This window comes from Pelmatolapia mariae, linkage group LG3_W (assembly GCF_036321145.2).
Source record: "Pelmatolapia mariae isolate MD_Pm_ZW linkage group LG3_W, Pm_UMD_F_2, whole genome shotgun sequence".
NCBI lineage: Eukaryota > Metazoa > Chordata > Actinopteri > Cichliformes > Cichlidae > Pelmatolapia > Pelmatolapia mariae.
Window position 1 is genome coordinate 35105539 of NC_086229.1, and position 14343 is coordinate 35119881.

Genomic DNA, 14343 nt, shown 5'->3' on the forward strand with positions numbered 1-14343 from the left:
TACTTTCTCCCACACTGAAAACACTGGGATGATAAAATTATTTGAACATTACCTAATAAGACTGATTCAGGACAGACAATTAGTTATGTTAAACTTTTCTAGCAGTCCTTCACAAACAGGGAACAGTCTGTCTATTCTCTCCATCTGTCAGCTGCTGCTGGCTCTTCCTCCTCCTCTTCCTCACACACTGCAGAGTTTGTCCTGGTGGATCATCAGGGGTGCAAAGCCTCACAGATGATGTGCAGCAGTGGGTCCCTCAGTCTGTCCTCACTCTGGACACTTGCAGTTGTCACACATGGAAATCAAATGTGTGATAAGCTGCAGGATTCAAACACAAGTGTAACTTATAAATACATGTTCATACTTTTATTCCACAATCAGAGAGAAAGAAACAGAGAGAGAGTGCAGGACAGACAGACAGGTGACAGTCTCAGGTGTATACACTGCTACAAAACAGCACAAGAGAAGGAGGATTTAGTGTTTGTGTTATTATGAGTGCTAAACAAGAAGAGTTCCAGATGGTCCAGTGGACACATGTGTGACTCCTGTGATTAAAGCATCTTTCTTTCAGCTTAACGAGTGAACCATCAGCTCGTTCAAACACACGTTAAAGTCCGTTTGGCTCGACACCACCGAACAGAGGCAGCAATATAACATAGCTAACATTAACAGTGCAGTGAATCCTGCTTGTGCCGTGATATTCAGGACTGCAAACAGAGCAGCATCACTGACTTTCAGCTTGTTGTGTTTGTGGATATATGACTGACTTTAATTACGCATAAAATCATCACATTCTCTGTAAGATTAAGGTCGACTATCTATCTATCTATCTATATCTATATATATCTATATATATATATATATATATATATATCCCTCTCTCTCTCTCTCTATATATATATATATGTATATATATATATATATATATTTAGAAGTAGAGGCTTTAAAACCAAGTTAACGCTGAAAGTACAAACATCACTAATGTCACACAACTTTGCCGACATGTGGCCAACAGTAATGTTTTCATGTTCTTCGTTATTAAACATTCACACATAAATAAGAGACATCATATTCAGTACTTACTTTTAACAGTTCACTCTTCGGCCGCTCCCTTCTGCCGTATTTTGCGCGCTATGAATTGTGGGATATATGGGACCACGAAGCGTGCACCGCCGGACCACGGTTGATATTTGGGGAAATCGACGGCGCATTTGGAGTACGCATTTGAAGTACACTTCGAACTGGGACAAAAATGATATGATTAAGAATTATGAAGAGGGTGGGGCTAATGCCATTGACTTTGATGTTATGAATGGTGTACTAAAATTGAAATGGTTAAGATCTTTCATTAGGAAAAAAAATTCCCAATGTAATTTTTGGCAAAATGGGTGGAATAGACTTTTTGTTACGTTGTGACTTTGATTGCAGTTTGTTACCTGTTAAACTCTCAGCTTTCCATCAGCAGGTCCGTCTCTGCTGGAAATTAATCTATAAACATAACTTTACTCCTCACAATACCCCTATATGGAACAACAGGTATATTCGTTTGTGTAGGAAATCTGTGTACATGGACGAATGGAGATCTAAAGGGATTTGGGCTGTAGCTCATTTTTTGGATGAGAATGGGGTCTTATTAAAACATGAGATGTTTTGTGAGAAATTTGATGTAAGGTGTACTGCTAAGAGATATAAATCCCTAATAAAAGCCATCCCAGTCCCTTTGAGATCAATGATAAAAGAAGATATTGTGCACTCTAAAATTTCTCCTGGACTGAGGCAGCTCTGCATAGCTGGAGTTGAATTTGGTGACAGCAGGTTTACAAACAAGGTGATCAGGAATATTTTGATAAATGAAATTTGCCCTAATCCGGTTAAAAGAAATTATATTCTTAAAGAATTTGAGACCATGGAGGTTAAGGCGATAAGAAAAAAGTATATTTCACTTCCTCTTTCCCCTAAAGTAAAAGAGGTTCACTTTAAAATCATTAATGAGGTTTATCCAACCAATGAATTCTTAAGACAGAAATTTAACTTAGATGTGAACGCCTGCACATTTTGTGAAAATGATATTGAAAGTCTGGATCACTTGTTTTTCTACTGTGAATCAGTGCACTCCTTCTGGACTGACATGTGGAGCTGGCTACAGTCCAGGAGAATTCAGTTACCACATTTGACGGTGACAGTAATAAAATTTGGAATACTTGCTGAGAATGCAGATTTTGACTTGTTGATTAGGACGTTTTTGTTAATGGGAAAATTTTTTATTCACAAATGCAGATACTTTAAAGCTAAACCAGGTATAAACAGATGGCTGAATGACTTTAAACTCTGGGCTAAATCGCTGAAACTTGTGAATAACAAGAAAGCTCATAAACTTGTTGTTTTATTTAACGAGTTTAATTTATGTTAAAAAAGAAACCTCCCAATTTTATAATCATGACTGCCCTTTGTTGTTCATGTTATTTTTTGCCTTTGGTTCAAATCCTTCAGTGACTGTTCTTTCTTTTTGTGCTAACTCTTTTGGCTTTGTGTTTATTGTTTTTTTTTTTGTTGTTGTTGTTTTTTTCTTTTCCTTTCTTGCTATAATGCTCAACCGAGGATATTACATATTCGGATTAATGATGGTGCCTTGTATGTTATACTGTTGTTTGTAAATAAAGTTCTTTAATAAAAAAAAAAAAAAAAAAGTATTCCGTACGTAATCACACTTAAAATGCGTACTTCAAGCGTGCAGACCCTGAATTGGGACACAGCCTACGTTTTACTAGCGGACCGAAAGTGTTACTGACGGGAATCTACAACATCTCGAGCTGAATTAAGACTTCAGAAGTAGGGATGCAACGATACCAATCAAACCGATACGATACCGATACTTGGATCTGAGTACTTGCCGATACAGAGTACAAAAAACGATACTTCTACTACACACACACACACACACACACACAAATGCAATGAATTGGAAGACAGGTTTTATTTTATTCTCTGCCGATAAAAAATAAAATCTTAATAAAAATGACCACAAAAAAATTTGAAGTGAAAAATAAGCACTTCTGTTAAATTATTGCAGAGTCTCCACATTGTAATTTAACAAAATATCACTGAACTGTTGGCACTGTCTTGAGCTTTCAGAATAATAAATAAACACTTCTGTTTGGAGTAAAATAAACTTTTAAATTATTGCAGAGTGTCCATATTGTAAACAAACAAACAAAATAACGAAAGTATTTGGCATTGACGAACAAACTCCTCATCTGCCCGTGGATCATCAGTCCACTGTGCCGTTAAATCAAGGACTGACATCGTGCACACACTGCTTGTCTTTACCTCTTCAGAAAGTTTTGGCTCCATTATCTCCCTGATGTATGGGCGGTTGGGAATTTCATATCGCAACTCTAGTATGCTGAGAAGACGGTGCAATCCTATGTTTTCCGCATTGGCTGGTCATCCAGAGGGATAAAATGAGTCAGAGCCTCTGTTATTTTAACTGCCCATGGATTTTCTCTTGACATTTTTCATCGCTTTTCCAAAACCTGAGTTAAAGTTGGCTGTTCCGGTCCACACTGCTGACATTTTGTTTAGCCTAGCTACAGCAGCCTCCAGTTTCTCTTTTTTATCTGGAGCCGCCAGTCTCACTCGCCTAACCTTTGCCTGTTTAGCGCGGGATGTCCCCCTAGTGGCCAATCTAAAAAACTACAGCAGAAATGACAAGCCACCCTCTGATTAATGAAATAAGTTAGTATCGGTTCATGGTATCGGTTAACTTTTACGAGTATGAGTACACACACATTTTACAGTATCGGCCCCGATACCCGATACCAGTATAGGTATCGGTGCATCCCTATTCAGAAGTCATTCGTCATGTCGAATGACCAGCGGATAAACTCTCAGGTTGGTAATAAATGTATTACATGTATAAGAACAAGCGTCATGTTAACAAATTATAGCCGTACAGTGCCTTTTATGCTTATTGTAGCTGTTAGCTAAAAACGCTAATTTAGCATAGTTTGCCCTGGATTGAGTTTTGACAAACAAATATGATCGACTGTTTCTAGTAGAATTCCAAAGTTGTCATCTTGTACCCTCCCAGACCCCTGTATGCTTGCAGAGACCCCTACAGTAGGGAAACATGAACACAACAACTTTGACAGAAATCTGAAATCCCAACATTTATGAATATAAATGATGATTATCTGCTTACATTCCACTTTTCTGGAAGGTGAAGAGAGTTTCTGTGTGTTTTCCTAATGCAGGTTTTGCAGTATACACGAGTACTGCTGTGTTCATACACCGATATTCTCCATGTTCTTTGGAAATAATGCAGATGTTTGTGGATGGTGCTGAGGATTTATATGACATCTTTCAGTGAATCCCACAGGTTGAGTTCTTCTCTCTTTGTCTTACTGTTTGCTGTCTCTGAACCAAAAGTGCTGCAGGTCACATTATCCATGTTCTCAGCCAGTGGTGTGACTAGTGTGGGGACAGGTGAACCAGTCTGACTGAAGCTGGGAGGTGAGGACTTCATTTGTATGGCGTTATTTTGTGCTGCTATTCTGAGCTATTGGAGCATGGAAAAAAAATGTGCATGTACAAGTGTTGCATTTTGAGGAGAAACTTATTTTGACCAAAGAAAAGCTAAATTTGAGTGAACAAAATTTATTGCTGAGTGCAAAAAATGTATTTAGGTGTTTGCTGTTATCCATATACACACAATAACAGCCCCTCTTGCTCAGATCTCTGCAAACCTGCTCGCAGTGTGTCAGTCAATGTGGTAGATCATCTTCATCTTCACTTCCTGCTTCTATCATTGTTAAAGTTGATGAATCCTCTGGACATAAACACTGATGGTGTTATTGGAGCTGAGTGGAGTTTGATGGCTTTATTATCCATGCTGTGACACATGGCAGCTGTCAGAACAGAACACATGAAGTCAGCAGGTGTGTTTCAATTCAGCCTCTGCTTCCTCTGAATGTCCATGACATCACAGCGAGGCCACAAAGGCCGTCCAGAATCCCAGGCTCCCACAAACGTGTCCTCCTTCTCCCTGGATTTGAAGGACAGGTGGGCCCACCCTATCCCAAGATGCATTGCAGCGTGGTGGTGGAACATATATTTGGGTCCAGAGATGGAGCAGCGCTCTCTCTCTGAGACTTTGAGGCTGTTTCTGTTTGAGTCTGGCTTCAGTTCAGTCTAATTTAGCAGCTGTGACATCAGAAATTGTAGAGGAGGAACAGCCACACCCACAGGTGAGTTTCCCACCCAGAAACAGAGCGTGAACATCACCTCTGTCTGCGCTGTGTTGGTCACAAACTTTGTTCTGGGCTTTTAAGTGGAGGGTGGAGCTTGTGAGTGATGAAGCTCAGAGCTGTGTTTGCACATGCTCAGTGTGACAGGATGTTGGCTGCTGAGAAAGCTGAATACTCTCTGGTTCGAGGTGATGTCACACATTAGGATAACTGTGCTCACTCTCTGTCAGAGTACCAGGGCCTCACTTTGACCACATGACTCTCAGTACACAGCATGATGTAAACAGGAAGCAGAGGAGCAGGACTGAGGTAAACCTCTGAGGGATCAAACTGAAACAAAGGTGCAGATGTTTCCACATGTTTCTGCTCTGCCGTGTGTTTGATGATTATTTCAGGTATAGATGATGGAATATGACCAGTCTGATGTCAGCTTCTCTGACAGCGCCTCACCTCTCTGTGCTGCCCCCTGCTGGCTCTTATCATTACTGACTGAGTCCTTGCTGCCACTTTATTAGGTACAGCTTGCTAACACAGGCTCAGACCTGCTTTTCCTTCAGAGCCGCCTTAAATCTTCATGGCTCAGATTCAGCGAGGTGCTGGAAACATCCCTCAGAGTCATGTGATCAGTGACGTCTGCTTCAGCACTGACAGATAGAAAAGTGCATCCACATAAACAGGATGTATAATAATAATAATAATAATCAAACAATGATTTTCAGTTTTTCAGCCCTTTGTCTGGGAGCTAATCCAGCTGTGCGTGTTTGTAATGACAGTAAATAAATGTCAGACTTACAGCTCCTGTTTTACTGCATTAAAGTGATCAGATGACTTCAGTGCTTTGACATGGATGGTAGTGAAAGCAGGAAATGACAAATGTAGCACAGCAGCAGCCTTTAACACGTCTGAGCTGGAAACAGAAACTCTGGTATGAACAACAAAGTAATGGCAGATGTTTGTGTTTCAAACAGGAAACCAGCAGAAATAAATCACAACCTGCCAGAGATCATAGAGTTTCCAAGTTTAACCTGAACACAGCACACACTGCTTCGATGGTCCTACTGTCCTGAAACGCCTCTCTGTGTTTCCTTCCCGCTCAAAGTTTACTTTCTGTTTCTTAAACGTCATTAAGTGGAGCTCGTTGTTGGTGTGTTTGAAGAAACTGTAAGTTTGCTTTGTTTCCTCCTTTAACAGTTTGTCTTTAGGAACTTGTGTTTAGTTTTCTTCACGATGATGTTTTATACGTTCCTTTTCAGTTTCATGTTTTCGTTTCATGTTCAAACACATGTTTGATTTCTTCACACAACAAACTGTGTGTGTTTTTATTTTCGGTCTCTCTATTAAAGTCAGTGTGTAATGTTTTCCTGGCTAACGTCAGCTGTTTGCAGCTTAGTTCCAGCACAAACAGCACAAATCTGCCACAGCAACAGACTCACAACTGGACCAACGAGGCTGAGTGTGTCCACCATTCTGAGCTACGTTCGTGTTTGTGTACTTGTAGGCTGTATTCCAATTTAGGCATACATACATATACATACACATACACATACACACACATATACATATACATACACATATATAATACTGTAGACCCAAGCTAAAAATGTATTTGAGCACCTTGTGAATGAGAGCAGCACCACAGAGTTAGTTGATGGTCAGATGGTTACAGAGAGAGCAGCACACTTTGTAAATGATTATTTATTCCAGCTGTAACTTAGACACAACATGCAAACAGACTGTTGGCTCCTCATACAGGAAGTGATGCTTCACTTTCACCTGTCTGTGGATTTTCTTCAGGAAATTTAGTTGCAGCTGTGAAATAAGGCCGACTGTGAGGAGGAAGTGTAATATGAAACAGGAAGCCTGTAAAAGCTGAACTTACACTTCCAACATGTCAGCACAAAAGCTCACACATGACTGCTGCATCAACATGGAGCTCTGAGTGTTTATTAAAGGATCATTGTGTGAAAGAGGCTCTAACACAGCTGACTGCAGCCTTTAGCTGTGAGCACACAGTGTCTCACATTTACATTCACTTTACTGTCAAATACACTCAATAACTTTAAACAGCTTCTGTTATCAAGTGAAAATAGCCCCAGTGTTTCAACATCCCAGTAACACCTCAGACAGTCACAACTCATCAAAGCTTCTCATTATTATTAGGACAGATTTAGGTCAATATCATTTCATATTTCTGTGTCATCATCCATCAAATGTTGACACATAGTGGGTTTGTCATTCTCTCAGCTGACACCGAGATGAAGCAGGAAAGAAGCAGCTGATATTTGGACAGCACACATGATGAAAGGAGGATTTCAGTTGATGTGCACATGAATGATTTGTGTTTCCTCTGCAGGTGAAGGTAGAAAGTGTGTGTGAGCTGAATTGAGCAGCATGGATCAGTGTGAGGACAGAGAGGAGGGAGTCCCTCCCTCTAAAAGCACTCTGTGTGGGGAACATGAGAGCCAGACCAAAGCTCAGAGGTGAGATGACCATCTCTAACTGTCCATGACTCTTCTCCATGTCACAGCTCAGCACTCACATCACTGCTCCATCATTATTCACAGGAACCAGCCTGGACCTCCACCCAGCTCTGTGTCCTTATGGAGTGACGGGTCCAATGAACATTTCATGAATTTTAAAGTCCATGAGGGGTCTGCTGCAGAAAGGTGAATCGTTAATGTCAGTTCATCTGATTTAAATTAACTGCTTGATGTTGTTTCCTGGACTCTAAACTGTATCTCTGTAGGGGAAGCAATCAAAGAACCTTCAGACTCAGTTTGAAGTGTGTTTAGTTTTTGTTTACAGTTTTTTCTGATTGCTTAAGCACATTTTTTGTAACTATTGGCTATTTTTGCAAAACTCTACAAACAAATAAGAAAACCTGTCACCCAATTATCAAAACATTGTAGTTCTCTTGCAAAAGCGAACACAGCTAGATTAACTCTTCACACCTTCGTAAAAATGGTGTTTTCGTATCAAACAGTACACACAAGCCATCATCTACTAAGCACACAATGCGCAAACTACACACTGATGGTATGAATACAAAACACATCTGACTTTTGCTTTCTCTGTGCACAAGGTAGGCCATGTCAGTTTGAGCTCATACTTTTGTCATAGATCCATAAGCATAGAGGGATCCAAACTTCAAGTACTGGTGTTTATTCACACACATCAAAACAAACACAAGTGTTTATTTCCAAGTATATGACTATTTGCAATCACCATATTGACTATATGGGTTTCTTGGTCTGCAGTGAACATGCTTCCTCTGCCTCCAGCATCTGGTTGTCTAGCAATCCTGTAAAGTAACAATTTCAGTATTTTTACATCTATGGTATTGTTGTGTTTCTCATTAGCATATGGCAGTGCTACAAGTCTTAGTGCAAAGTGACTGTACTAACCGATTCTCATTTCGAAGTGTCCTTATGATGCTTGCTACAGTGCAGCAGCTCGAGTTAGGCTGAACCCGTTGGCCAGCTTCCCTCAGGGTCACTCCATGGTTGATTACATGGTCCACTATTGTAGCTCTGATGTCATCAGCAATTCTATTTCTTACTCTTCTTACCCTTCCTCTCCCCCCTCCTCGTCCTCCTCCCCCCCTCCTCATCCTCCTCTTGCTCCTCCTTGTCCTTGTCGTCCTCTTTGTCCTACTTCTTCACCTCCACGTCCTGTTCCTCGGCCTCCTCTACTTCTCACTCTTCCTGCTCCCTCCACTGTACTCCACACACAGAGCTTACCTGTATTATAGTGCTTAGGCTGATTGCAAAGTGAACTAATTATCTAAAAAAGTTTTCACATGTGAAAGTGTGCCAGACAGTTGGCAAAATAGCATAAATAATGGCCATAAATGTGTATAGTTTTGCTAGGAGTGTGTTGGAAATTTGGTTATTGAGTGTAAGCAGTGAATTTTGCCTACAGTTTTGCAAAGTGTGTGTTACAAAATGGCAAACTGAGTGCAAAGCAGTGTTTGTGCTTTTAGTTTTGCAAATTCAGTGAGTGGTTTTGCTATAAGTATTAATAGTTTTAGAAATTGTGCTATAAGAATCACAGTTAGGGTTTAAGCATTCAGAAAAAACTGTAAAGTAAAAATTACTGTTGAAGTTTTATGATGAGAAGTCCCTATTTTGTGGATATTTCCTACTTTTATTGTCCTTGTTGTGTTGATGTTAATCTAAATGTAAGTTAACATCTGTGTATTCATTCATGAAATATCAACAGCGTCTCAATGATATGATCACGTTTCCTGTCTTATTGTTGCTTTGGATGAAGACGTGCTTTATGATTTAGCACACTGGTGTATTATCCAGCTTCTCCTGTGAAAATTAAACAAGACTGACACGAACTAGAAAAAGGAGATGGATCCTTTTCAAAGTGAAAGTCCTTTGAAATATAGTATAAATAAAATCATATGAGTGCGTGGCTTTGGCAGGTCCTGGTTCAGGCAGAAGTCTGCAGTGATGTTAGCTATGATGGTAAATTCAATGTGGTGTTAGTAAGTACTGACTGACGGCGGGACAGGGTTTATTCATGTTTCTAATTCATTAATTATAATTAATTCATGTTAGTTGTTAGCTAGTGACTTCACATAGAGGATCAGGTGAGCTGTAGTAGTGTCATTACGTGCAACCTCATTTGATGTGTTATGTGGGAGTTGAGCTATGAGAGATAATCTGAATGATAAATATGACATAAACAGTTAAGTTGATGTCATGTTATAGTTCTCGTGTGTGCAGAAGGAATGTGTCACGGGTTCAGAGATTAACTTTGTGCAGCTTTCCCACTTGAAGGGGATTGATGCTGTTGTGGAAAATCTAACAATAGCCTGCAACACACCCAGTGAGCCATTACAATGGCCTCAGTGTGTTAACTTTCCACATGCATGTGAACTAGTGACAGGAGTGCTCTTACTATAGTAAAGTGAGAAAGTGATATTACTATAACTAATGTGATATGATTAAATATGTGAAAAGAAATCTGCCTCCAGAATGCATCTACCCCAGGTGTTTAGCTGGATTTCACTCAATGAACAGGCAGATAGGTGAAAAACCTTTAAATACAAACCCAGTAGATACAAGACCATGTTTGTTATCACACATATGTCAACATCGTGAGCAATTCAACATATCCTGCTTCAATTAAAAAATTTCCTTCATTAAATACAAGTAAAATGTTCATTTCTGTCACAACTACAAGCACATCAATAGCAGTGTACAACAGAAAGAAGAAATGTGCGTTACTGTAGTAGTTTCATTTTATGGTGGTAATATTTTGGTTTTTGTTCCTAGCTCCTGTGGTGTCTTACCACATCTCTAACAAAGTTTCTGTGAAGCATCAGTTTAAGAGAGCATCATTCAGCCTGGCATGCAACTCCCACAGGCTGTGACATATGATCTGTGCTCTGTATTTATGCAGCTGATTCAGTTATGTTTAAAAATGCATGGCTTTTACATTGAAGAGGAACAGACCCTTTGTCTGGTTGAAATCAGCCTTCAGTGTATTCATCAGTCTCTGTGGCTGCAAATAAAAAATGTTTCTGTCTAATAGGATCTATGGGAGATCTGCTGGACCTGGACACAGCTGCTTGTCCTTAAAGAGTGACTGGTCTAAAGAAGAACCCATTAATTTTAAAGTCCAGGCTCTGTCTGTTGAAGAGAGGTGAGCTGTTAGTAACATGAACTCTTTGATTTAACTGCTTGATGCTGTTGGATATAAACTGCAGTACAAACACATCATTCCCTTAATCCCATTTAAACTGTTTCTTAAAAACAAGCCTTTGGTTTCTAAACAACTGAAAATCCACTTCAGCAAACAGGAATCAGTCATGTTGCGCTGTATGTTGGAGGACGTTGGAGGAGGTAACACTAACTTTGCTGCACAGATTTCACTTTTACTTTTTACTTTTAAATCCATCAAAAAAACTCAAACTGTAATCTGCTAAAATGTAGAAAAGAAAGTTTCCTCTCTGACTTTGAGCCTTTTGGAGATCAGTTCATCTTCTGCTCACTGAACTGTTGACAGAAAGAGAAATTTGAAGCTTTTCCATGTAAATGTTTGGAGGCTTCAAGCATCCATCTGTCCACACAGGCTGATGTTTGACTTGCTGAGTTGAGTTAGCTGGTGGCTGCTGCAGAGACCAGCATCACTCTGTTATTTTGTGTGCTGATCCTGGTTTGGCCCTTGGTGTGATAATGAAGTACACTGCAGATGAACAGCTTAAAGTTAGCCAAACTTTTAAGGTGGACGGGAAACTGAGAAAGTTTTAGAGTAAGATGGCGGACATGTCAAACAGCTGTCAAAGGCAGCATGTGTTAGTCATGACGACCTCTGTAAAGCTGCTTTGTGTATGTGAGCTTTAGATAAAAGCATATGGGGATTTTGTTTTGTACATTCAGATCAGAGTCATTGTCAAGTTATTTAACCCTTTATCCCCTATAATATTAAACAGGCCACCTGGAATTATTTTGTTACTTTAGCTGTAAAAGTGTCATAAAATCAGCTGTGGCTGTGTGCTTTTGACCCTCTTTTCAGGATTACTACTTCTTTCCACATCTGGTAGTCTTTTTTTTGGCTACTCTATACTATAAGAGCGTAATCGGGGAATAATAACAGAAAAAGGCAAAAAAACAAAATTGAAATGTTGCAGTTTTTACTGAATGAGGCACTCAGAATTTACATGAATAAAAGATTTAGAATAGCCAATTTGATGCATGAACCTTGTATGTGAGCTTTGGCCCTGTGGTTTGTTTTTGGGCATCTCTTTTCTTCTAAATAAGTCCAGGCGCTGTGGGCCCCTGGTAGAGCTCCAAGAAGCAATTCCTCTCAAGCTGTAGCCTACATTGCACCGATGACACTTTTATACATTTTGCTGAGTGGATAATAAACCCAGTCTGCTCTGGCTGTATCCTCTACAACACTCAAATACCTGCTTTTGCAATTGTTGGAAAAGGGCTGGGCAGCGTATGTTTGCTGATCAGTAATTAGTCATATAAAATAAAATAAAAACATGGCATAAAACATAATCAGAATCAGAATACTTTATTTATCCCTGGGGGAAATTATTTTTTTGTTACAGTGTTCCATTATAAACAGACATTAACAAAACAGACAACACGCTAACTAAGAATAGTACAATATATATATACTGTAGATTTACTGGAAGCCAAGGTAATGCCATCCAGAGTAAGCATCTGGTTAGAAACCAAATTTCTATGCTTTTTAGAGCAGAGTAAAATAACCTCAGTTTTATACAAATTAAGGATCAGCAAATTAAAGGTCATCCAGGTTTGTATGTCTTTAAGACATGCCTGCAGTTTATCTAATTAGTGTGTGTTATCTGGTTTCATGGATAGATGAAGTTGTGTGTCATCTGCATAGCAGTGAAAATGTATGCTATGCCTTCTGATGATACTGCCTAAGGCAGGGGTGTCAAACTCCAGGCCTCAAGGGCCGGTGTCCTGCAGGCTTTAGATCTCACCCTGGGTCAACACACCTGAATCACATGATTAGTTCATTACCAGGCCTATGGAGAACTTAAAACATGTTGAGGAGGTCTTTTAGCCATTTAAATCAGCTGTGTTGGATTAGGACACATCTAAAACCTGCAGGACACCAGCCCTCGAGGCCTGGAGTTCGACACCTGTGGCCTAAGGGAAGCATGTATAATGTAAACAGAATTGGTCCTAGCACTGAACCCTGTGGAACACCATAATTGACCTTAGTGTGTGAATAGGACTCTTCATTTACATGCACAAATTGGAGTCTGTTAGATAGATATGATACAAACCACTGCAGCGCAGTACCTGTAATACCTACGGCATGTTCTAATCGCTCTAATAGGATATTATGATCAACAGTATCGAACGCAGCACTAAGGTCTAGCAGGACAAGCACAGAGATGAGTCCACTGTCAGAGGCCATAAGAAGATCATTTGTAACCTTCACTAAAGCTGTTTCTGTGCTGTGATGAGCTCTGAAACCTGACTGAAACTCTTCAAATAAGCCATTCCTCTGCAGATGATCTGTTAGCTGTTTGACAACTACTCTTTCAAGGATGTTTGATATGAAAGGAAGGTTGGAGATTGGCCTATAATTAGCTAAGACAGCTGGGTCTAGAGATGCTTTTTAAGTAAAGGTTTAACTACAGCCAGCTTGAAGGCCTGTGGTACATAGCCGATTATTAGAGATAGGTTGATCATATTTAAGATTGAAGAATTAATTAATGGCAGGACTTCTTTAAGCAGTTTTGTAGGAATGGGGTCTAAAAGACACATTGATGGGTTGAAGGAAGTAATTATTGAAGTTAACTCAGAAAGATCAATTGGAGAAAAAGTCTAAATTAATATCAGTGGTACTGTAAGTAGCTGTAGATAATGTTACATCTGTGACATGATTATGAGTAATTCTTTCTCTACTGGTTAAAATTTTATTTGTGAAGAAGTTCATGAAGTCATTACTAGTTAACGTTAAAGGGATTGTTGGCTCAGTAGAGCTCTGAATGTTTGTCAGCCTGGCTACAGTGCTGAAGAGAAACCTGGGGTTGTTCTTATTTTCTTTAATCAGTGACGAATAGTAAGATGTTTTGGCTTCGCGGAGGGTATTCTTATAAAGCAGCAAACTATTTCTCCAGGCTAAATGATGATCCTCTAAATTTGTGACACACCATTTCCTCTCCAGCTTACGAGTTATCTGCTTTAGGCTACGTGTTTGACAATTATACCACGGAGTCAGGTACTTCGGATTTGAGGCCTTCACAGGAGGTTTTCACAGGAGCTACAGTATCCAGAGTTGTACTTAGTGAGGGGGTAAAATTATTAACAAGATAATCGACCTCTGATGGAGTAGCGTTCAGGTAGCTGCTCTGCTCTATGTTGTGTTAAAAACTGACAAAAACTGTTGACCACAGTTCTTTTATCTTCGGGCTGAATGAAGGACGACAGTCAGTGTTTAATGCTCAATCAACAATCTCTTTAATCTATACAATCTCTTTGAGCAATGCAATCGTCCAGACTGGAGATGTGCACAGAGAGGGCGTCTTGCAGATCTCCAAATGTCTTACAGTTATAGCGTCAACCCCCACACAAGTCATAAAACCTAA

The 14343-nt window shown here is 39.7% G+C and overlaps 1 protein-coding gene and 1 pseudogene across 1 annotated transcript in view; one reads left to right on the forward strand and one right to left on the reverse strand.

Annotated features, from left to right (window-relative positions):
- The window catches only part of LOC134622284 (NACHT, LRR and PYD domains-containing protein 12-like), a 1346881-nt gene that overhangs the window by 854415 nt on the left and 478123 nt on the right, over nt 1–14343 (reverse strand). The gene's annotated exons all lie outside the window — the stretch shown is intronic.
- The window catches only part of LOC134624437 (NLR family CARD domain-containing protein 3-like), a 31873-nt pseudogene continuing 23914 nt past the window's right edge, over nt 6385–14343 (forward strand).